Genomic DNA, 26,936 nt, shown 5'->3' on the forward strand with positions numbered 1-26,936 from the left:
GCAAGACGACGCAGCAGATGGAACGGCCGCATCTCTGGGGCAATACATCATGTACCTATCACCCCTGGATGGCTGGCTATCCCGAAACTGCGGAGGGGGTGACTCCCTCTGATACACAATGCCCACCTTTGACCCTGGTTTCCTGGAATGTGAGGGGCTTGGGGGATAAGGTTAAGCGGGGATTGGTATTGACTGCTATTGGGCGCCTGCGACCTGCTGTGGCCCTGTTACAAGAGACACACCTGATGGGGGGAGCTACGAAGGCCTTAGATAGACGAGGCTACAAGATGTGGGCCCACTCTGCTTTCACGTCCGGCTCCAGGGGGTCCGGCATTCTAATACAGAGGAACTCACGCTTTATGCCCCTATCAGTTAAAACTGATGATCAGGGCTGCTTTGCGGCCGTGCAGGGACAACGGGAAGGGAAACTCTTTAATTTGGTATCAGTGTATATTCCGCCGGCTTTGCACTCGGTCCACCTCCCAAGGCTAGGAGACTTCCTTTTAACTCTCCCCGAGGGTGAGATCATTCTAGGGGGGGATTTCAACGCGGTCCTAGACCCACAACTAGATAAACACCCTTCCCCCAACCAGACAGGGGGGGAAACATACTTCCGGCGATTTACCACGGCCATGGGCATGACTGACGTCTGGAGACACTTACACCCGAGCACGAAACAATACACATTTCACTCCACGGTGCATGGCAGCCTGTCCCGCATCGATTATTTCCTGTCGCTGGGGGAGGCCCTTTGTCATGTGGAGACCCTGGTGATTCACCCCCGCGGTATTTCTGACCACTCTCCGCTAGCACTGACGCTTTCCCGACAGACGAGAGCACGTAAGCGCGTTTACCCCATGCACGCATCATACTTTAAAATTCCACAGGTTAGCAAAGAACTCAAACGCACCACGAAGCACTACTTTCTTGAAAATACCCATTCGGTGCGCTCCCCGGCAACGCTCTGGGAGGCCTATAAAACAGTTCTGCGGGGCCAAGCCATTAACACCATAACCGGTCATAAGAAACAACAGTCTCAAGAACTGGCCGACCTGGAGATTACATTGAGGGAACGAACCACGGCACATGAGTCTCACCCTTCCACCGCTAACATGCACGCACTCACTCTACAGCAACAGCTGTACAATGATCACCTACGGTTGGTAGTCAAGGGACACATAACCGACACCCAGAACAGGATTTATGAAGTAGGGGACAAAGCGGGGAAAATGCTGGCTTGGCTCGATAAACGGGAGGGCAATTCCAGGGGGATCCAATGTCTAAAGGATGAACAGGGAGAGACACACACTGATCCGAGGCGGATAACGGAACTGCTCGCGACCCATTTTGAAAAAGTGTACACCCCGGTTCGCGAAATCACACCTGAATGTGCCAAGGCGCTCTTGGCACCGATTGAAGTCCGAACCCTCTCACCGGAGGCGTCATGCGAGCTGGAGGCGGACATCACAGCCGATGAAATCCAGCTGGCCATTAAGGCGCTAAACCCAGGCAAGGCGTTGGGACCAAATGGGATACCCATGGAATGGTATCAGGCGATGCCGGACACCCTCAGTAAGCATCTGCTGGAGATGTTCGAGGACTGTTTGCAGGGGGGTTCCCTTCCACCGGACCAACGTACGGCTACTATAATACCGATCCCCAAGCCGGGTAAACCCCCAGAGGATTGCTCCTCCTATCGTCCCATTTCCCTATTGAACGCGGAAGTGAAAATCTTGGCCAAGCTACTGGCACAGAGAATCCTGCCCCATCTGTCCTCGATTATACACCCGGATCAGTCCGGGTTTATGCCACACAGGAACACAGCGATGAATTTGCGGCGGTTGCACGGTATACTGGCTAGAGCCGACACCATTACCACACCGGCAGTAATCCTGGCACTTGATGCCAAAATGGCATTTGATTTGGTGGAGTGGGAGTACCTCTTCGAAACACTGACACGTATGGGGTTCGGACCTCGTTTTTTAGCGTGGGTCAGGCTGCTGTACAAAGCCCCAGTGGCTCATGTGGTAGCGAACGGCCACATTTCCCGCACTTTCCAGCTGGGGCGGGGCACGCGACAGGGATGCCCTCTGTCACCCCTGTTGTTTGCCATTTCACTGGAACCCCTGGCGACTCTCATACGAGCCTCCCCCCTCCTCAAGGGGATACCGGGGTCCGGGGGTTGGGAAGACCGTCTGTCCCTGTACGCAGACGACATGCTGCTGTATCTAACAGACCCCGAGGTGGGAATACCGGCCTTGTTACGCATTTGTGACACGTACGGTAAGATCTCCGGCTACACGCTAAATTGGTCCAAGTCAGAGATTTACGTGTTACGAGGTCCAGCTCCAGCTCTCGACGATAGTTGCCCGCTGCGACTGACGGGGTCATCTTTTAAATATCTAGGCATACACGTCACGAGGGACCCGACTGAATTCGCAGACAAGAACCTGAAGCCCCCCCTGGATAGACTCAAGCGGGATGTGGAGTTTTGGTCCAGCCTGCCATTAACACTCCTCGGCAGGGCAGCACTCTACAAGATGATGGCGTTACCACGCTTCTTGTACGTCCTTGACAATTCACCCTATCCTGTGCCACCCAAGTTTTTCCAGAAAGTGGCGGCTCTGGTCTCCAACCTACTCTGGGGCAACCTCCCGGCGCGAGTGGCACAATCCAAGTTACACAGAGACTGGTACAGCGGGGGCATCGCGCTACCGGATTTAAAACTGTACTATTGGGCTGCACAACTGAAACCCATTAATCAATGGTTACACGCACCACACGATGAGCCAGCATTTCGTTCGGACAGGGTGCAGCTGGGAGCTGCTAGTCTGTTGGGTCCACTATATGATCGCCGGAAAATGCGCACTCTGCTAGGCCCCACAAAGATAACGGTGCAGACATGGCACGCAGCTACGGCAGCACTGGGCTGGAAAGGGAGAATTACTAGGATGACTCCGCTGTGGGACTCTCGCATGTTGGGCAACCTGAGGAACACTAAGGGGTTCGCACAATGGGACACAATAGGCATTTCCATAGTGGGCGACCTATAGGAGAGGAATGGAGTGATCCCCTTTGCCCGATTGCAGGAACAATATGAGCTCAGTGACAGGGAACTATACAGATACATTCAAGTCCGTCACGCACTGCATGCAGCCATTCCAGCGGGCACTCAGCTCCCAGATTCTACACCTTTGGAAGATCGCCTACTCACCGATTACATGCTGGAACGGGCGACTTCCCTCACTTACCGCAAGCTACTCAATAACAGTCCTGAACCCACAGCACACCTGAAAGAGAAATGGGAAGGGGAGATTGGCGATATGGATGAACGTGAATGGAACGAGGCACTTGGGTCCCCTAAAGAGGTAGGCATTTCGGCACGCATGCGGTTGGTGCAATTTAAGATACTGCACAGGGTTTACTATACAAGGCACATGCTACATCACATACACAGGGCGCCCCATCCCTACTGTCTGCGGGGATGTGGGGAGGAAGGTACGTTCTTTCATACCATATGGGACTGCCCCAAGATCCAGGAGTACTGGAAACAAGTGCTCCGCACACTTTCGCAGGCACTAGATCACTCCATTTTACCTGACCCGAGGAGGTGTTTGCTAAATATATGGGAACCTACTGACTTGAACCGCTACGAGCAACTATGGGTCACGGCAGGGCTAATGGTAGCAAAACGCGACATAGCTCAGCGCTGGGGGGCAGCAGAACTGCCAACCAAGTCCCAGTGGTGCCTAAACATGGACCGGGTGATGTTAACAGAGAGAGCAATATACATCAACCGAGCCTGCCCCGGGAAATGGAATAAGATATGGCTGAAGTGGAATGAATACAGGGGGGACATCTGCGAACCCCTGAGAGAGGATGATCAGGTCGAATCTGATGAGGAGGGTGAGGAGGGCTGAACTTGGGCGGGATGGGGCGGGGGGGTGGAGGCCAGGGTTGCTGCAATGGGCTCCTTCTCAGAGCTTGGGCAGATGGGCCAAGGGGGGCAGGAGCGGGTGGGGTGGGTAATGGAGTATGCGCACTGTGAAGGGCTGTCAAGTTCCCATATTCCCAAGAGACTCGAGAGAATTGAAATGCATTGATTAATGTCCGACCGCAATGTCATTCCTAACTGTTAATGTTACGGGTTGTTGTTATTTAAAAGGGAAAAACGAAAAAAAAAAAGAAAAAAAAAAAAAACTACATCAAAACCTCAATTCATGCATTGAATAATTGCTCAACTGGCACTTTTAAATCTTTCGGTACGATCAGTCGTGACTTTGTCGTTACTACAGTATTGATATCCTTCGTGCTGGAAATTAAAGTATACACCGATCCACTGATAGCGGCCGGCCCACAGGGTTGTTGGCATTCCGCTGTGTATTATGCAAAGTGCAATAAAGGTTTTGAAAAAAAAAAAAAAATAAATAAATATCCAATATTATTACCGTAGGATAGCATAAGTGTAAAAATTACTATTCCCATTCCAGAGAGTGCAACAGTAGGGAACGCGTTGGATAGCGTAGGGGTAAAAAATACTATTCTCACTCCAGTGAGTGCAACAGTAGGGAAAGCGTTGGATAGCGTAGGGGTAAAAATTACTATTCCCACTCCAGTGGGTGCAACAGTACGGAAAGCGTTGGATAGCGTAGGGGTAAAAATTACTATTCCCACTCCAAAGAGTGCAACAGTAGGGAAAGTGTTGGATAGCGTAGGGGTAACAATTACTATTCCCACTCCAAAGAGTGCCTAAGTAGGGAAAGCGTTGGATAGCGTAGGGGTAAAAATTACTATTCCCACTCCAAAGAGTGCAACAGTAGGGAAAGCGTTGGATAGCGTAGAGGTAAAAATTACTATTCCCACTCCAGTGGGTGCAACAGTAGGGAAACCGTTGGATAGCGTAGGGGTAAAAATTACTATTCCCACTCCAGTGAGTGCAACAGTAGGGAAAGCGTTGGATAGCGTAGAGGTAAAAATTACTATTCCCACTCCAGTGGGTGCAACAGTAGGGAAAGCATTGGATAGCGTAGGGGTAAAAATTACTATTCCCACTCCAGTGGGTGCAACAGTAGGGAAAGCGTTGGATAGCATAGAGGTAAAAATTACTATTCCCACTCCAGTGGGTGCAACAGTAGGGAAACCGTTGGATAGCGTAGGGGTAAAAATTACTATTCCCACTCCAGTGAGTGCAACAGTAGGGAAAGCGTTGGATAGCGTAGAGGTAAAAATTACTATTCCCACTCCAGTGGGTGCAACAGTAGGGAAAGCGTTGGATACCGTAGGGGTAAAAATTACTATTCCCACTCCAAAGAGTGCAACAGTAGGGAAAGCGTTGGATAGCGTAGGAGTAAAAATTACTATTCCCACTCCAAAGAGTGGAACAGTAGGGAAAGCGTTGGATAGCGTAGGGGTTAAAGTTACTATTCCCACTCCAGAGAGTGCAACAGTAGGGAAAGTAAATACTTCATATATTATTTAATAAAATATAAATTAATATCTATAAAAAATTAATTAAAAGTAATTACCAATTTAATATAATATAATAATTAATCAATTAAAATGACAAATTACAATTAATTATTACTATTAGTTACCTATTCAAATTAATTACAAGTTAACAAATAATTAATTAACAATTAAAAAATAATTAACTATTAATTCAAATTAAATACAAACAAATAAATGGAATTATTTAATTAATTATGAATAAATTACTTCCCACCCTATTCCCCTATAAACTCACAAACCGCTACAGAAAATAAATTAGTAAAATTAACATAATTAGCAATTAATCAATTAAATAAAATGAATCGGCAATTACAATTTAATTAATTACCCATAAAAATTAATTAATTACTTCTAAAAAAAAACAATACATTTTTTAACATATTTAATTAATTAAAAATAATTTCCTTCCCACCCAATTCCTCTATAAACCCACAACCCGCTACAGATAATAAATTTGTAAAATTAACATAATTAGCAATTAATCAATTAATTAAATTTAATTGCCAATTAAAATTTAATGAATTAACATAATTAGCAATTAATCAATTAATCAAAATTATTTGCCAATTAACATTTAATTAATTACCAAATATAAATTAATTAACAATCAATAAAAAATGAATACCAATATATAAATTTACATATTTAATTAATTATAATTAAATTACTTCCCACCCTATTCCCCTATAAACCCACAACCCGCTACGGAATTAAATTACGCAAAAATTAAAAAAACAAAATTCATTAATTAAAATCATTATAACATAAATACACACTTTTCACACATATAATAATATAACAAACACAATAAAAAATTTGATATTATTAAAAATTCCATAATTTTAATAACCTATATTATATACTTCGATATTTTAACTTTCTATATTTTTAACATTTGATATTACATTACTTACCTTAAAAACGATATTTTTGATGTCTATATTCTGTCCATTCGATATTTTGTCCATTCTATATTTTAAACTCGATATTATGTCCATTCGATATTTTTTACTCGATATTTTGACTGTGTACCCACTATTATAATAGGTTGGACCATTGGAAGCGAGAATGTCGTCTTAATCCTGAAAATCAAGGTCCAAATCTGGGGTTTGCCCTGTCTCAGAATAATAATTCCATGCAGCCACAGAATGTACCGAGACCAAGGTCTCAGAATGTTAATGTACCACAAGCCCCAGGATGATGGTTCCAAACCCCCCAATGCAAAAGCCACCTGCTAATGGTCCAAGATTCACTTTGAATCAGGTTTTGAATGTGAACCAAATTGCTTTCCAGATTGACAATCCTCTCCACAAGTACCCCATGTGTGAGACAGCTGACCCTTATGGCTCTGATCAGTCCTCCTGACGGTGCCTGAGAAAGGAGGAATATTGCATGCTTGGTGCAGAATTGGAGGTAGACCAGGAGTGGCTCTTTGTAGATGATGAAGCAAATGACCACATCACACAATTTCCGGTTGCCCCATGGTCTATCTGTTCTACTGTGAGAACAATGGAATTTCCAGACCTACCCCTCTAGGTAAAAGTATCCAATTTGTTGGGATTTCTAATCAAAAATTAGGAATCCCATTAACGAGGATGTCCCTGGAAGAATAGGGAATTTGAGGATAATCACCAATTCGTTGTCTGTGATTCCAGTCCTGTGGTTTGCTAGGACGTGACTTGTTGTGCAAACTGTTTTACTCCATTTGCTGCAGACCGACACGTTTGGAGTTTTAGACCCATGACGAAGATGTTACTTAGAAATTAGTTAATCAAATTCCAGCTGTCCAATTGTACCCTATGATGACAAATGAAGAATTGCCCTTGGATCTTAGAGATACAGTGAGGTCAAACGTTTGGGATTTTTCAGGAAAGGACATTGGACTCATCAAAGGAGTTGACCATGTCCACAGACAGACAAAACCAAATGCTGAGTACCCCAGAACCCTGTAGTACAATTTGACCCCAGAAACAGTTGCTGGAATAACCTCAGTAAAAGAGGCAATTATTCAAAAGGTATTCTGAAGGAGATTATGGGGAGTCTACATAACTCACCCACTGTGGGCTTGCAGAAACCTAGGGGTTAGTACCGCATAGTGCAGGACCTCCAAAATATAAACAATATTGTGGTTTCTTGTCCTGTGATACCAAATCCTGCTGGTATTTTATTTCAAATTCCACATGAGGCTAAGTGGTTCATGTCAATGATTTGTGTCAGGATTTCTTCTCAATACCTTTGCACGAGGACAATCGGAGAGTTCAGCCATTTTAAACCAAATCCTTAAAAAGAATCCGTAGTCTTTAGTTATGCCCCACAACTCTGTGATGGTACAGTATATTAAGGACCTGCTGGTTGCGTTAAATACTCTGGAAGCTTGTAAGACCAACACTACTGCTCTGTTGAACCACTTGACTGAGAATTGGCATAGGTGTCCCCCAATACGTTGCAGTACTGTTTGAGGGAAGTTTTGTATCTTGTTCACCATATTGAGAAAGGAGTCAGGAAGATGTCACAGGAAAGTATTTTGGCGATTCTGCAAATGAAACCTCCAACAACACAGAAAGAAGTCTGAATGTTTTTGGGGATGGTGGGCTACTGTTGCCAGTGAATACCCAACTTTTCCCTAGTGGTCAAGCCTTTACAGAGACTGACACACAAGGGATCCAATGTCCTGGGACAATGATTGCTTGGCTGCCTTCCTAGAGTTGAAAGAAAGCCTTTGATGTGCCCCAACACTAGGAATCGGTTTTTTGCTGTGAGAGGGAGGCCTGCACTCTCTCAGTGCTTACACAAACACATGGAAGTGCCCGTATACCTGTGGCTTACTTTTCAGCTACCTTAGATTTAGTTGCTGCAACTTTGCCCGGATGTCTTTAATCTGTGGCTGCCACGATTATCAGCATAGGGAGATCCTTCAACGGTGTAATTGCCTCACTCTGCGGAAACACTTAACGAACAGCCGCTTGACCGTGTATGGACAGATCATACTGGCAGCTGAGAATGTAACCTTAAAAAAAAAACTGCCACCCTGTTGCCCCTTCCCGAGAATCACAATGACGAAAATGAAGTGGAGCATGACCGTGTCAATGTTACTTAACCGTGCACGAAGACAAAACCAGATATACAAGATGAGCCACTACCTGAATCTGGTTTTGCTTTGCTTGTTGATGGCTTTTGTTTGCGAGACCATCAAGGAAATTTATGAGCTACTAATGCAGTTTGTACAGGCTCAAGAGCAGTTGCAGCTTCGTGACTCCAAGCAGTGTTTCCACACAAGTTTCTGAATTGATTGCTCTTACTAGACCATGCTATGTCTGTGACTAGCTGAGAGTGACCATTTTCACTGATAGACGTTGGTGTTGTTTATGATTTCGGGCAGTTATGGTCCCAGAGAATGTGTTTGAATTTCTCAGGGTCGCCCATTCAGAACCCAGAGCAGGTCCGAAAGCTCCTTGAAGCATTGCAGATGTCTACTCAAATTGCAGTCGTCAAATGTGCTGCGCATTGTAAGGGGGAGGATCATGTGACTTTTGGTAACAGATATGTTGATGAGGTTGCAAACAATTGTGCTTATAATGCTTGTAATTTCAGTGGTGAATATACAAATTAGGGGCTAGACGAGACTAACTTCAACCTTTTGTTAATGATAGCTGATACTTCGGTGAAAGTCAAGAGGTTACACGAAGAAGTGTCAGAGGCAGAACAGCAGAGTTTGGTTAATGCAGGTTGCGTTAGGAGAGATGAGGAAGAGATATTGGTTTCGAGGAAGGGCAGACCTCTGCTGCCAAATATTCTGTTGCCATCAATGGCTAGGCATTATCATGGTCCGACTCATGTAGGGAGAGATGCCATGGTCAGGTTGTTCAGGCAGACTTGGTGTAATCCAAGGTTTAGGTTGATGGTTGAAGTTTTGTGCCACAGATGTGTTGTGTGCCAACAGAATAATGTTTATAGCACTGAGTCGCATAGAGAGATCAAGTGGTCTTCTTAACAAGATGCAGTTGGATTGCATTGAGACGCCTGTGTGTAATGGATTGTGGTACATCTTGGTTGTTGTGTGTATCTTTTCATGATAGATTGATGCATACCCCATAGGAAGGAATAAAGGTCTCAAGGTAGCAAAGTTGTTATTGAGAGAGTTAATATCAACAATGAAATCCTGAGGAAGCTGTGTGCCTCTTTATAGATTGAACAGAGACTGCATTGTAGCTAGAGACCTGAGGCTTCGAGTCTAATGGAGCAGGTCAATGGGACTTTGAAATCCAGACTTGCTAAAGTGTGTGCTTCCACCTCTTTGGAATGGCCTGATGGTTTGCCGCTTGTGTTAATAAGTCTGCACAGTGTACCTGATTGTAGGACAGGATTGTCACCCCATGAAATCATCATCGGCAGGGCAATGCGGTTGCCTGCCATACCTGTAAATGCACTTGTGAACATTTTTGATGATCTGATATTTCATTACTGTAAAGGGCTGACTGATGTGGTGCATTCTCCAGACTTTGAGTGACCTCCCGACATGGATTGACAGGGGTACATCTATCAATAGTGATGCAGGGGCACGGGGACCATAAGTGTGAGGGTCCACCATAGCCCAGGTTCTTTTTTACTCCGGGCAGAGAGGCCTGGGAACTTCTTCCTAGTTTGTATTAGGGCCCCTGGAACCCTTGTCACATCACTGTGGCTTTATGTGTGGTCTTTGGAGCTGGAGCAGCATAACACATACTAGGAGTCAGAAGAAGCAGTAAGGCAAAGATGGGGTCTGCAACTATTGGTAACTGAGTGTGCCCTTCTGCCTTGTGATAATTTGTGACTATAGTGTGGCACCAGGTAGGCAAATAAAGTAAAAACTAATTAAAGCAATTGGCAATCAGTTCATGTCACTGTTTGCTGCCCCAGATGACTTGGATCGGTGACTGTGACTCTAAGTACTGCAAGAACTGAAGAAATAGTGCAAGAGGGCATCAAGTGGATCTAAGGTGAGGTCTGATTACTATTTCTTAATTTCTCTTTCTCAACTAAAAAGCTACTAGAAGCGGTTCATTGTGTGCCGTGCTGCACGATAAAGCTTATGAGCTGCTAAGTGCTTTCTCCTCCTGCGCTATACAAACTAACAGTAATTTCAAAAAGGGGGTGCTGATGGACAGAGTATCTGAGTTAATCAGAACACTCCTACCCAGTCAACAGATCAGGGCTTGATCCATCACCGTTTTTTAGCTCACTGCACCATCCCAGTTCAGAACCTGGCTATATGCAAATTAGTCTGTCCCTGGCCCAGTGCATCATGGGAACAGGGCAGACCAAACTACCAAGCCAATTCTTCACTGGAAAGGAAACAAGCTTCCGGGGACCGGTTTCTGGCATTACAGCCGTCTTCGGCCCGGCTTGATTGAATCCTGATGGTGCAGTGAGCAAGGGACTCATGTCTGAGCATACCCTTCCACACTTATGGTGGCCAAAATAATTTCAAAAAGGGGGTGGTGATGGACAGAGTATCTGAGTTAATCAGAACACTCCTACCCAGTCAACAGATCAGGGCTTGATCCATCACCGTTTTTTAGCTCACTGCACCATCCCAGTTCAGAACCTGGCTATATGCAAATTAGTCTGTCCCTGGCCCAGTGCATCATGGGAACAGGGCAGACCAAACTACCAAGCCAATTCTTCACTGGAAAGGAAACAAGCTTCCGGGGACCGGTTTCTGGCATTACAGCCGTCTTCGGCCCGGCTTGCTTGAATCCTGATGGTGCAGTGAGCAAGGGACTCATGTCTGAGCATACCCTTCCACACTTATGGTTGCCAAAATAATTTCAAAAAGGGGGTAGTGATGGACAGAGTATCTGAGTTAATCAGAACACTCCTACCCAGTCAACAGATCAGGGCTTGATCCATCACCGTTTTTAGCTCACTGCACCATCCCAGTTCAGAACCTGGCTATATGCAAATTAGTCTGTCCCTGGCCCAGTGCATCATGGGAACAGGGCAGACAAAACTACCAAGCCAATTCTTCACTGGAAAGGAAACAAGCTTCCGGGGACCGGTTTCTGGCATTACGGCCGTCTTCGGCCCGGCTTGCTTGAATCCTGATGGTGCAGCGAGCAAGGGACTCATGTCTGAGCATACCCTTCCACACTTATGGTGGCCAAAATAATTTCAAAAAGGGGGTGGTGATGGACAGAGTATCTGAGGTAATCAGAACACTCCTACCCAGTCAACAGATCAGGGCTTAATCCATCACCGTTTTTTAGCTCACTGCACCATCCCAGTTCAGAACCTGGCTATATGCAAATTAGTCTGTCCCTGGCCCAGTGCATCATGGGAACAGGGCAGACCAAACTACCAAGCCAATTCTTCACTGGAAAGGAAACAAGCTTCCGGGGACCGGTTTCTGGCATTACAGCCGTCTTCGGCCCGGCTTGCTTGAATCCTGATGGTGCAGTGAGCAAGGGACTCATGTCTGAGCATACCCTTCCACACTTATGGTGGCCAAAATAATTTCAAAAAGGGGGTGGTGATGGACAGAGTATCTGAGTTAATCAGAACACTCCTACCCAGTCAACAGATCAGGGCTTGATCCATCACCGTTTTTTAGCTCATTGCACCATCCCAGTTCAGAACCTGGCTATATGCAAATTAGTCTGACCCTGGCCCAGTGCATCAAGGGAACAGGGCAGACCAAACTACCAAGCCAATTCTTCACTGGAAAGGAAACAAGCTTCCGGGGACTGGTTTCTGGCATTACAGCCGTCTTCGGCCCGGCTTGCTTGAATCCTGATGGTGCAGTGAGCAAGGGACTCATGTCTGAGCATACCCTTCCACACTTATGGTGGCAAAAATAATTTCAAAAAGGGGGTAGTGATGGACAGAGTATCTGAGTTAATCAGAACACTCCTACCCAGTCAACAGATCAGGGCTTGATCCATCACCGTTTTTTAGCTCACTGCACCATCCCAGTTCAGAACCTGGCTATATGCAAATTAGTCTGCCCCTGGCCCAGTGCATCATGGGAACAGGGCAGACCAAACTACCAAGCCAATTCTTCACTGGAAAGGAAACAAGCTTCCGGGGACCGGTTTCTGGCAATACAGCCGTCTTCGGCCCCGCTTGCTTGAATCCTGATGGTGCAGTGAGAAAGGGACTCATGTCTGAGCATACCCTGCCACACTTATGGTGGCCAAAATAATTTCAAAAAGGGGGTGGTGATGGACAGAGTATCTGAGTTAATCAGAACACTCCTACCCAGTCAACAGATCAGGGCTTGATCCATCACCGTTTTTTAGCTCACTGCACCATCCCAGTTCAGAACCTGGCTATATGCAAATTAGTCTGTCCCTGGCCCAGTGCATCATGGGAACAGGGCAGACCAAACTACCAAGCCAATTCTTCACTGGAAAGGAAACAAGCTTCCGGGGACCGGTTTCTGGCATTACAGCCGTCTTCGGCCCGGCTTGCTTGAATCCTGATGGTGCAGTGAGCAAGGGACTCATGTCTGAGCATACCCTTCCACACTTATGGTGGCCAAAATAATTTCAAAAAGGGGGTGGTGATGGACAGAGTATCTGAGTTAATCAGAACACTCCTACCAAGTCAACAGATTAGGGCTTGATCCATCACCGTTTTTTAGCTCACTGCACCATCCCAGTTCAGAACCTGGCTATATGCAAATTAGTCTGACCCCGGCCCAGTGCATCATGGGAACAGGGCAGACCAAACTACCAAGCCAATTCTTCACTGGAAAGGAAACAAGCTTCCGGGGACTGGTTTCTGGCATTACAGCCGTCTTCGGCCCGGCTTGCTTGAATCCTGATGGTGCAGTGAGCAAGGGACTCATGTCTGAGCATACCCTTCCACACTTATGGTGGCAAAAATAATTTCAAAAAGGGGTTGGTGATGGACAGAGTATCTGAGTTAATCAGAACACTCCTACCCAGTCAACAGATCAGGGCTTGATCCATCACCGTTTTTTAGCTCACTGCACCATCCCAGTTCAGAACCTGGCTATATGCAAATTAGTCTGCCCCTGGCCCAGTGCATCATGGGAACAGGGCAGACCAAACTACCAAGCCAATTCTTCACTGGAAAGGAAACAAGCTTCCGGGGACCGGTTTCTGGCAATACAGCCGTCTTCGGCCCGGCTTGCTTGAATCCTGATGGTGCAGTGAGAAAGGGACTCATGTCTGAGCATACCCTGCCACACTTATGGTGGCCAAAATAATTTCAAAAAGGGGGTGGTGATGGACAGAGTATCTGAGTTAATCAGAACACTCCTACCCAGTCAATAGATCAGGGCTTGATCCATCACCGTTTTTTAGCTCACTGCACCATCCCAGTTCAGAACCTGGCTATATGCAAATTAGTCTGTCCCTGGCCCAGTGCATCATGGGAACAGGGCAGACCAAACTACCAAGCCAATTCTTCACTGGAAAGGAAACAAGCTTCCGGGGACCGGTTTCTGGCATTACAGCCGTCTTCGACCCGGCTTGCTTGAATCCTGATGGTGCAGTGAGCAAGGGACCTATGTCTGAGCATACCCTTCCACACTTATGGTAGCCAAAATAATTTCAAAAAGGGGGTGGTGATTTTGAAATTATACAAACTAACAGTAGCATAACATTAGGCATATGTCTTAAGTCATTCAGTAACTCATTTATGTACTTGCATGATCATTTAGTCCCTCTTGCTCCATCATTCAGTCCCTCTTGTGCACACTAGCTCAACATGTCACTCATAAGTTAGCTCAGCCATCCACTCACTTTCATTAACTCACTCAATGGCACTCTCATTCACTCACTCACTAAAGAAGCAGGTGGCTGTGATGCAACGCTACTCCGGAAATATTTTCTGAAGCTTCATTACCTTTCCCTGAAGTATATAATCATACATTTATTCACCAGTGGGGCCCATCACACTGTGAATCATTCACTCACACTTTCTCCCTACTTCATGGATCGGTATAAATCAAAGGAGAGCTGCTGTATTTTAGCGGAGTGTTTAAATAAACTAACTATTTATAATATATCCATCTGCAGTTTAATTTCATTTACCATGGTTTATATCAGCAAAAAGAATTATTTAAACACACCACCATTGTAGGCGACAGATCTGCTAGTACAAATTAGGCTAAGGATGAACAAGACCAGCTTAATTCTTCATTTATCTAATTTTTATTTCAAGAAATGTCTCCTAGCATAATCAGTTTTATTCACTTTAAATTCATTTATTTGCAGTTAGTCATAAGGAAAGAATTTTAACTCACACATTTATATTTCCTTAAAATTTAAGTTCAGAAAGGAATTAATATAATATTCAACATTTACCAAGCATAAAACATTTGTGAAAGACAAATAGTTCCCAATCTCTATCTCTCTATTCCCTCAAACTATTCACCATCATCTAAAGACTCCGTGCTCATTCAAAACTAGACTTAAAGTTAGAATTTTAAAGTTCTTACGCTCCAAGGAAATTCAGCATTCCAGCAGCATGTCAGGATACGCAGATAGAAATTGAAAAGAGAACTTTTTTCTTAACTCCGGACCTAGTCTTTTATACCTTTTTCCCCTAGCTAAACTGTCTAAAATCTGTAACATTTAGGGTCTTCTTTGCATTTCATTGGTCAATCCAAGGGGTGGATGAACATAACCTCATCATCTTATTACTTGACTTCCGCTAAATGAATTCGTCCATTGTCCTTAAGGTTACAAGTTCTGTTATATCCTTTAAGTCAATAGTTTTCATTATTTTCCCATGGTTTACAATACGGGTATCCATTTTATTGGCAGTCAGTCAGGTTTTCAGAATGTATCCTCCTTGACCCACTCCATTTAGCACAGTCAGCTCATATGCGTCTGTGACTTCATTCTGTATGCACATGCGTGGTTCACATTGATCTCGGAGTCACAAAAATCGTCCATCTTTAAGTTGGCCTCACAGGCCACAACGGGAACTATCATAGAAACAAACACATTTAAATGTTAATTATTGAATTATAGCCCTTCTGTTTACCTCCTCTTTACTAAGGTATCCCTGTTAGTTATTACCTAGCGAATAAAGCTACATTTATGCGTAATCTGCTCACCTGTCTTCAAGTCTTGCCACAAATAAACAGACAATAAGCACATATATGCAAGTGCTGCGAAGGGTTTTGGAGTATTCAGAAAATTATGGTGCTCATCAAGTAGCGGTTGGTTGTAGAGAAAATGAATAATAAAGAGCGGTGCTGCTGGAAAAAGGGAAACCCAAAACCCTGTACAGTAGCGGGGTGAGAACCCCTCCCCCACAAAATCTTTTTCAAACAAGGACTAGAGCACACGCAAGGAGTTCTTTATGGAGTAACCATAGGTGTTGCAAGAAATAAGATCATTCACAAGAGTTGGTTTATCTTTTTGCTTTATAGATGAACGTGGTTCTCCTTGCAGAGGAGATCCAAAGAACATAACACCAGTTATAGTGTAAACTACACCTGAGGCCTCTGGTCTGTGAGCACAATGCAGTTTCTGGCGAATGTCCAGTGCTTCACAAATCATCTGTAACAGTTCATTCTGGAAATGGCCGTATCGTGGTATAATCTCACGTAAAAGCAATTTGGCAACAGTTAGAGCATCATTCCTCCGGGTGGGGAAAGCTTCTACCCACTCTCTTTTTCTCTGACAAAATTAAAAAGATTGAGCAATCCTTCCTCCCCACTGTGATCCCTACTACCACTCCTGACATCTCTCTTATTACCCCCTCCATCATAACTCCCCTTACTCCCGCTATGACCCATCATAACTCTGATCTCCCTCTCCCTTCCCTGCCCCACACACTCCTTGACCCTAAGCTACCTAACACGCTCCTTAAAAATAATGCCGAATGGCTTAATTTCCAGCCTGTCACAGAAAGAGAAGTCTTCAAAATCATTACCGAACTTAAGCCTTCCTCCCACACCAAAGACCCACTCCCCTCCAATCTTGTCCAAAACCTCAAACATATCTTCACCCCTCCCTGGACTGCTATTATCAACACCTCCCTTGCCACCGTCTGTGCCCCCTCTTCCCTGCAACTTGGACAAATTTCTCCCATTATCAAAAATCCACTGGCGTACCCAAATGATCTCAACAATCTCCGTCCCATCTCGAACCTTCCCCTTCTCTCTAAAGCCCTTGAAAAATGCATCCTTCTCCAACTAGACAGATACATTGAACACTTTAACTTACTTGACCCCTTCCGATCTGGCTTTAGGAGAGGATGCAGTACGGAAACCGCCATGCTCAACATTGTAGACGACATTTACCACACACTCGACAATAACGAATCTAGCCTTCTGATCCTCCTAGATCTCTCCGCAGCGTTTGATACTGTTAATCACTCTGCTCTACTTAATATTCTTAGAGATAGATTTGGCCTAAATGGTATGACACACAAATGGTTTGTCTCTTACCTTCAACACCGCACTCAACAAATCAAAGTGCAGAACTGCCTATCTAAGCCTACCCCATCTCCTTAGGAGTTCCGCAAGGTTCTATCCTCTCTCCCTCGCTCTTTAACCTCTTCATGGAACCCCTAACACTCATTCTCAAACAAGCCAGGATCAACTACCATCTCTATGCCGACGACACCCAACTCTACTATAAGATTAAAACTCATGCTGACATCCTTCACCTCAACAACGCTCTCATCAATATTCAAGCCTGGTTCCACATGAACCACCTCAAACTCAACCCCCAAAAAAACGAAATAATTATTTTTTTCCCCAAAAAACAATCAGCTCCCCATTCAGAACTGGATCAAAGACCTTAATGCCCTCAACTGCTCGTTATCCCTGTCCGACTCAGTCAAATCACTAGGGATCTCCCTTGACAACCTCCTCACCCTCAAGGTCCACATCAACAATTCTGCCAAAGGGCCCTCTTCACTCTCCGCCACCTGAAGAAAATCAAGCCCTTCATCCCTATCGATGATTTCAAACTAGCAGTCCAATCCCTTGTACTCTCACGAATTGACTACGGCAATGCCATTCTTACTGGAATTCCCAAGATCCACCTAGCACCTCTAAAATCTATTCTCGACCTTGCTGCGAGGCTTATCACAGACTGCAAACGATTCGACCACATTTCCCCTGCCCTCAAAACCCTTAAATGGCTCCCCATTGAAGGTAGGTCCACTTACAAAACGGCCTCCATTACACACAAAACTCTCCATCAGAACACACCATCCTACCTCACTAACAAACTTAGTAAAGCCGGCTGCTCCCGACCCTTGAGAAGCACTAACTCCTTCCTTCTTATCCCCCCCCTTATGAAAAAGAAATCCACTCAGTCTCGATCCTTTTCCGGCAATGCTCCCTGCATTTGGAATGCCCTGCCTACTAAACTTCGATGCAATCCTTCCTATTTTATCTTCAAAAAAAGAACTCAAACTACATCTCCTCAATAAATACTGGGGACCCTAATCCCTATCTGCTCCCCTATACTGGCCACCTCTGTTCGACCGTAGATGCGTCCGCCCCCCTGCGACCTGCCTTACCCGCCCTTCCTCTCATCACCTCCCCCCTCCCTGTCTACCACCCTCGCATTCCCTCACACCCCCCTTCCGTCGTCAACCCTCAGCCCTCATCATCCCTCTCCAACCCCATCCAATGTATTGACCTACCCTCCCTTTCCTTATCAACCTAACTGACCACTATCCTCCCTTTCCTTACTCCCCTATCTTCCCAGCGCTCATTTTAATTTTTTGTGCCTATGTAATTATTATTACCACTTACTCCACAGTATGGTGTTTTTTTGTCTTCTCATATTTATCCTCCTGAAGTCCCCCATATGTTGACATATATGTTATGTATATACAATACGGCTATGTTTTTGGGTCCCGGTGTTTTTACCTTCTGGCTCACAATATGTAAAGCGCTCTGATGCCCCCGGGTCCAGCCAGTGCTATATAAAACCTCTAAAATAAATAAATAAATAAAAATATCTGAGTCTATTACAAGGAGGCAACTCGATAAAATCCAATTGCATTTGTGTAAATGGACCTCCCTCCGGTCCTATGGTTCCCATGCTCACAACTGTTTTTCTTTTCGGATTGAACAGTTGGCACACTAAACATCTCTGGCACAGGCTCTCCGCTATCATCCTGAACTTTGGATTATACCATGTCTGTCTAAACAGTCTAATCATCGCATCTCTCCCAACATGGGCTTGACCATGGTACATTCGGGCCATATTTGAGCTCATGCTATCAGGCATTACTGGTATTTCATCTTTATAAACCCAGATTTCATCTTCTTCTCTTTGTCTGCATTCTGCTTTTAACCAAATGTTCTTCTCCTTTTCACTTGCTTCTTCCTGCATCTGTCTCACTTACTGCCAAGTCTCAACTACTGTGGTTAGCATTAAAGGACTTGAAACATGTTCTTCTTTCCTGTCCCGATTTATAGATGCATGATTTTTAGCACAGTATTTTACAATGGAGTCTACGTACCTGTTACCTCGGGTGATATAGTCATCACCTTTCTTATGGGCAGCACACTTCACCAATGCAATCTTATCAGGCAACTGAATAGCATCAATCAACATTTTCACAAATTCGGAATTTCTGATGGGGGATCCTGCAAAGGTTAAATAACCTCTTTGAGACCACAGTTGCCCATAATCATGGACAACCCCGAATCAATACTGACTGTCGGTTACTGTGGTAACTCGTATTTCTTTTCCCAATTCACATGCTCAAATCAAAGCAATCAATTCTGCTATTTGGGCAGAAGGAATTCCTTTCAAACAAGATGCTTCCAAAACATCTGCCACTGTACACACGGCGTATGCAGCACTTAAAGCACCTTCTTCTGTTCTCAGACAGGAGCCATCCACAAACATTACATAGTCTGACTCAGGCAATGGCTCATCTCTGATATCTGGTCTTGGTTTAGTGTAATACTCAAGAACATCCAGGCATTTGTGATCAACCTCATTTCTTACTTCAACTTCCATAGCATCAGGCAACAATGTGGACTGGTTGGTTTATGTTTACACAATGTGAAATTGTCACATTGTCTGCTCCCAAAATCGTCTTTTAGTATTTGGTCATTCGATTATTCGTAAGGTACTGTGTTTTTGTTCTTGTGAGGAGAATCTCGACTGAATGAGGTACATATACCCTCACAGGAACTCCCATCACTATTCCATCACTTTGTTCTAGACTCACACTTGTAGCTGCTATTGCTTTTAAGCAACCTGGCAAGGCTTTTGTGACTGGATCCAAAACAGCTGAAAAATATGCAATTGGCTTTCTTAATTTTCTGTGTCTCTGTATCAATACTGTCAATGCACATCCTTCTCGCTCACTGCAATACAGGTCAAATTCTTTTTCATAGTCTGGCATTCCTAAAGCTGGATCTTCACATAAGCTTGTTTTTAGCTGTTAAAATGCTTCCATTTCAGTCCTATTCAGTACAATAGGATCTCTGATGTCTGATTTAGTTAATCTCTGTAGGGGTTTTGCTATTAGTGAAAATCCACTAATCCACTGTCTGCAGTAACCCACCATTCCAAGAAACATTCGAACTTGTCTTTGTGTTTTCGGGGGCTGCATTCCTCATATCATTTTGATTCTTTCTGCAGTGACTTGTCTAGTTCCCTAAGCAATCATATGACCTAAATATTGCACTTCTTTCTGACAAAATTGTAATTTTGATGGAGACACTTGGGGCCAGATGTAGCAGCCCTAATACCGGTCGGAAACGCCGATTTCGGCCGTTTCCAACCGGTATTAGGGTTTTCAGATGTAGGGGGCTGAAAATTACAGAATCGGTATATTTACCGATTCAGTAAAATTACCGATTCGGTAAATTACCGAATTGGTAAATATACCGATTCTGTAATTCCAAATGTAGGTGGCACAGTTTACAGTGCCACAGGCCCTTAAGAGTCGGTATTTTACCACACAATCCTATTGGGTGGTAAAATACCGAATTCAGGTGTGCATGCACATCTGTGCATGCACACCTGTGCAATGTGACACACAGACATGCCCTTAGGGCATGTATGTGTGCCACATGTCACACAAGCCTGTACTTGGGGTGCTAGAGGGTGTCAAAGTGACACCCCTGCACCCTTGCAGGATTCGGTATTTACCGATTCTGTAAATACAGAATCGGTATTTCCCATTGATTCCTATGGGCTTCAACGCCCATAGGAATCAATGGGAAATACCGATTCTGTATTTACAGAATCGGTAAATACCGAATGTTACAGATTCGGTAATTCTGAATTTAAAATTACCTACATCTGCCTCCTTCTTATTTACCTACTCTTAAATACCGAATCGGTAAAATTCGGTATTTAAGAGTAGGTAAATCGGAATTACCTACATCTAGCCCTTGATGTCCTTCTTCTGCCAAATGATTTAATAATGCAATAGTATCTGATATGCATTCATTTTTAGTCTTTGATTCCACCAATAGGTCATCAATATACTGTACTAATACAGTGTCTCCAGGCATGTTCAAGCTTTCCAATGACTTTTTTAGCAACTGATTAAAAATGGATGGACTCTCAGTATAACCCTGAGAAATTCGGCACCATGCCAAAATACGATCTCCAAATCGGAATGCAAATATTAGCTGGCTTTCTGGGTGCAATGGAACAGTAAATAACTCATTGCACAGGTCAATTACAGTTTACCATTCTGCATCATGTGGAATTTGGTATAGAATCACTGCTGGATTTGGTACTATCGGACAACATGAGACAACTATTTTATTAACCTTTCTAAGGTCTTTTACAATCCTAAATGTTCCGTTTGGCTTTTTCAATCCCATTATCTTTGAATTACAAGGGCTGCTTTCTATTTCTCTTAAAATACCTTGTTCAATCATTTTATTTATCACTGGTGTTATTCCTTAAATTATCTCTGCTGTCATTTTATATTGAGGAATGTTTGGGTAGCTCACTCCCTCTTTTACAGATCTCCACCTTTCATCAATCCAATATCTTCTCCCGTAAAATTCCACACTTTCTCTTTTACTGTTTCTTTCAGTTCCACAGGTATCTTTTCTCGGTCGAACACAGGAAACAATTCATTTTTCTCTGACTCTATCATGGCCATAGTCATTTTGTACAAAATATCTTCATCTGGAGTTTGGAGCTCTATGCCATCTAGTGAACAATATATGGCACAGTTCATTTTGCACAGAATGTCTCTGCCTAACAGATTTACAGGGCTGCTATCGTACACTACAAATCGATGCATGTATTTAAAATTCCCAATTTCTACCTCAACTGGTTTTGTTGAAGAGGTCTGAATATGTCTATTTGCTAAACCTACAAGCTGGATTTTCTCACCCGAGAGAGGAAGATTTTGAATTTCAACTGATCTGACAGTAGAACGGGTAGCACCAGTGTCCACTAGAAAAATGACTTTACATCATTCACTTTTCCATTCACAAACAGACCTGACCGATTTACCTAAAGAGTGGCTCCAAGCACACACTCTTCTTCCTCTCTCAGGCACTGCCAGAAATTATCATCCGACTCACTCCCGCCATCCTCTTGTAACCAATATTGCTGACTCACATTCACTCTGGGCGATCAGTTTACCTGTTCGCCTCCGCTGAATCCTGTCTCTGCACTGTATCTCTGCAGATTTACACTGTGTGGAAGTGGCGGTTGTGGCACCTGACTTTGCTGATTAACTACCTGCTGCTGTTGCGGTTGCTGTTGATTTATCTCATTCTGCACCTGTGGATTCAATGATGTATTTTCGGGATTAACTCTTGGTGGGCACTTACACTCTTTTCTCCAATGCCCTATCCTGCCGCAAATATGACAAGGATATTTTTTCTTAAGCTCATCTATATTCCCTACTAATTTTTGTTTATGAATGCTTCCTTTCAAATTTCCTTGACTCCTGTCTGCATTTTTGTTCTCCAATTGTGCAGCTTGATGTTCTGCTACCTTTACTTGAGCCCACATTGCTTTTTCTTTGAGTTTTCTCTACGTAGCTTCTATTTAATCACTGCAATATTTAGCATGTCTTAATACTTCATCCACAGAGCAGGTTTGCTATCCTATCAAATTGTGCTTTATCATGTCACCTATCTCTGGTCTTAATCCCAACATAAAACGATACACAAAGTGACTCATATCTTTTTCATTTAGCTCTTCATAACCACTATACTGTTTAAACACCAAGTACAATCTCTCATAGAACGCATGTACAGATTCTTTTGATTCCTGCAATGTCCTGTCGATTTTTACCCAATCTGTCTCCTTTGGGGGAATCTTATTTTTCAAGAACACTATTACCTGTTTATATTTCCGCATTACTTCAGGTCCAGGAGCACCTGTCACTTTATCCCGGGGATATTCAGTTTTCGGCCAATCCACAGTTATTTTACATTCAGACCACAGATCTGCTGGCACCACTATGTCAAACAATCCATCTAAATCTTTCCATAATACTTTTGAAACTTTTACAAATCTGGCTACCTGTCTATACCATTCTACTGGTTTCTCTCTCAATCTGGGAAAATCATTAGTAAATGATAATATGTCCTGCCTACTCCAAGGGACATGTACATACCCTCCTTCCGATATTTATCTCATGGGAAATTCATTTACTACTGTTTCTTTCTCCCTCACAGGAAATGCTAATGTAGATTTATCACTGGCTTCTTCTTTTTTCTTTGTCCATTTGGCTTTCCATTCATTCACATCTGCCCATCTTCTTAGTACGACAATCAGTTCTTTTATTTGTGTTAGTCTTCCTGCAGTATTCATATTTTCAATGTCCTTTTCAGTAAAATCTACTCTATAAGGTTTCTGTAAAGTGTTATGCTTCGTAAAGTCTACATCCAATTCATTAGCTAACTCTTCCAAATGATCATGTATAGACTTTGCTTTCCATGTAATGCTTTTACACATAAACATCAGTTCATCATCCTGATATGTTTTTAATCTATCTGTTCCAATTGTTCCAATAATCAATTCTTCCATGTCAATTTTTAATCTAACCACATCTAATACTTTTGGTTCATGTTCCTTTACTTACAGTGTTTTAAGCCAATCGTTTATTTCTTGTTCTGACGGTCCTACTGGGGTTTTTGTCAAATCTATTCTTTCTACATTTATTTCGGGTGTTGCGGAATCGGATTCTGCTCCAGTTGCATATTTATATGGTAAACTTTGGTTAAAAGTCAAGTCAGATGGAATTACATTACTATCTCGTCTAATTTCTGATAAGTCTGGATAAATCTTTTCTCTTACCTTTTGCAAACTTTGGTTTAAAGGTATCGTTAAAGTTGGTTCTTTTATCTTCTGATTTTCAAACACTGGAATTACAGGACCTATTGCTACTGGGACTGTTACGGCCTCTATATTTTTAGTAAGTTCCTGTATTTTTTCTGTCAATTCATTTGTTGAACGTATATATTCAGAAGTACTTGCTTGTTCTTCAGTTTGTCTCTGTACTCTGGCTAAATTTTTCCTAGTTTCCTCATTTTGTTTAGGAGTACCAGCAAGTCTGGTTTCTATCATTGGGGTGTTTGAATCATACCTAATTTCTACTCTTTCTGGTAAATCTTTGAAATTTGAAAATCGTTTCGGGGTTTCAGCAAATCAGTGGAGCATTCGGGGTAGTCCATATAGAACCTGGTTGGTATGGTGGTGGTCTTCTATTTAGGGTCCGATTCCGATTCGGTAAAATCCCGTACGAATAGCCGTACGGATAATCTTTCCCGTACGAATCGTATCCTCGAATGTCCCCGTACGTACGATGTAGTACGATGCGTACCCAAAGCAGTTCTACATCCGAATCGTACCAAAGCCAGAACAACTCAATAATCCGTACGAATCGCATTCGGAACGCGCAGTACGCGATGTCCGTACGGATCGAAGCATCATTTTCTGACCCAGCAAGTATGATTGGTCCAGTCAACACTCCGTATGACTCTTTTTTTACGAGAGCTCAAAATGTCCGGAAAAGCAGAATTCGACTCGAAGTGCTTGCAAAACTGACCCCCGGTACGGTTCGTTAACCCCATGATCGTAGGGGTACGGTTCGTACATCCCATGATCTTAGGTGTACGGTTCGTACACCTACGATCATGGGGTATGGTTCGTACACCCCATGAACGTAGGGGTATGGTTCATACACCCCATGATCGTAGGTGTATGAATCGTACCCCTACGATCATGGGGTGTACGAACCGTACCCCATGATCGTAGGTTTACGAACCGTACCCCTACGATCATGGGGTGTACGAACCGTACCCCATGATCATAGGTGTACGAACTGTACCCCTACGATCATGGGGTGTACGAACCGTACCCCATGATCGTAGGTGTACGAACCGTACCCCATGATCGTAGGTGTACGAACCGTCCTTCTAAGATCATGGGGTGTACGAACCGTACCCTTATGATCATGGGGTGTACAAACCATACCCCTACGATCATGGGGTTTACGAACCGAACCCCATGATCGAAGGTGTACGAACCGTACCCCTATGATAATGGGGTGTACGAACCGTACCCTATGTGATTGTGTGGCTCTCCGTATGATTGCTCATACGCGACGTTTACTGTACGAAATTAGTACTCATTCCCCAGTCCGGATCGTACTTGTCGGGTTGTACGGCATGTTTACGATTCGTACGGTTCACTTTCAGGGTTCGTATCGTATGGATTTTCCCTTGCTTTTCGTACGGTTTGCAACAATTCGAACACATTTTTTTACTACGGATCGTACTACGCAATTCGGACGGATTTGTACGATTCGTACGGAAATGGCTACGCATTCAAATTGTCATACGGATTTGTTTCCCGAATCGGAATTGACCCCTTAATATCTCTTCCAGCACTGTATCCTCTGATTCATTTTCACCATAATCCTTTCTTCCTATCTCCACATTATTCTTTTTCTCTGTGCATTTTCGCCTTTCTATTTCATCTACTAATCTAACCGGATACATTCCATCACACATATTAGCATTTCTCCAACTCCGCATTCTACTCTCATGTATTTCTCCCCACAATCCACGTAATCTGCCTCTTGTTCCTCGCTGATTCTCAAATCTTTCTCGTTCCATTTCATGTATCTCATCTTCCCATTCAGCTAGTGCTTCAAACTGAATTGGTCTAGGTCTTGGTTCATGTTTCATCATTTTTTCTCTCAAATTTCATAGAACTGCCAAATTAAATGATCCTACTTCTGGAAATGCTAATGCACCATCATTCTTGGTGTATCTAGCCCAATTCTCTAACCAGATACATGTATGAGAGCCATATTTCGTCACCATATAGGAAGCAGGCGTTTTTGGCGGAGGAAGTAAATTTCCCTCTCTGGTTACTATCCCCTTGTCTTTCTTGAATATATATTACAATTTCTTAAACCATGAAGGTTTCTCTTTTTCTTGTCCTTAATAAAACTAAATGTTTCCGATAATTTCCTGTCTGTCAAAAGATCGCTCACTCATCCGTATGCTGCTTCGTAACACCAACCTATCACAGCGCGGTTCACACTATCGTACCAATTAGAACAAAATACGTTATATTAGTGCTTAACCAATAAGCTCACTGATTTTCGTGATGCACCAATCAGCCTTTACTACGTCTTGGTCACGTGGACCAATCCCTGCGCGACACTTTTGACGACAGCAGTGCTCCGGCTTCTGCAGTGCCGACTGACCCCTCCTTTACAAGGAATATCGAGAAGCCGTATTTAAAATTTATACAACTGAATTGGTTAGTAACTTACACAAAACAACTCCATTCGTCTGTTTTGCTAAACCAAAGTGATAGTTTTCTCAATCGCACAAGTATTCTGTATTTCCAGTAGACAGCGCTTACCTCTTCTCTACCACAGAATTTTACACTCGCCGATAAAGCTGCGCTTACCGCTACCTTTACCCTTCCTACAAACTCAGGTTAAGCTCTATTACTCTCTCAGCAGTAAGTTTTAAATCAGGATACACAATGATCCCTGTACTTGAAGGCTAAGATTTTATAGACTGTCCTCGATATAAATGTATCCTTTTGCACGTAAAGTTCCTAAACTTATGATGTACGACGACACCACTGTGATTTACGACGATAACCACTACTTTTTGAAACAGACTGTGTGATGGTGCGACTTCACTTGCCACACTTCCTCTGCCTGCAGACTGAGTGACTAGCTTCCCACACTTTCCGGAAGCCTTTTCAGGACTAGATATAACATAATACGAACTCAACAGATGTTAGTTAATAAATTCTGTACATCCTGTATACATCACTCAATACATTATCCTAGCTAATTCTATAGCGATCTAAACTCTGCTACCAAGCTAATAACTGATGCAGAGCTACTCCGGAAATAATTTCTAAAGCTCCATTACCTTTCCCTGACGTATATAATCATACATTTATTCACCAGTGGGGCCCATCACACTGTGAATCATTCACGCACACTTTCTCCCTACT

The sequence above is a fragment of the Lissotriton helveticus genome, chromosome 10 (genome assembly GCF_964261635.1).
Source record: "Lissotriton helveticus chromosome 10, aLisHel1.1, whole genome shotgun sequence".
NCBI classification, from domain to species: Eukaryota; Metazoa; Chordata; class Amphibia; order Caudata; family Salamandridae; genus Lissotriton; species Lissotriton helveticus.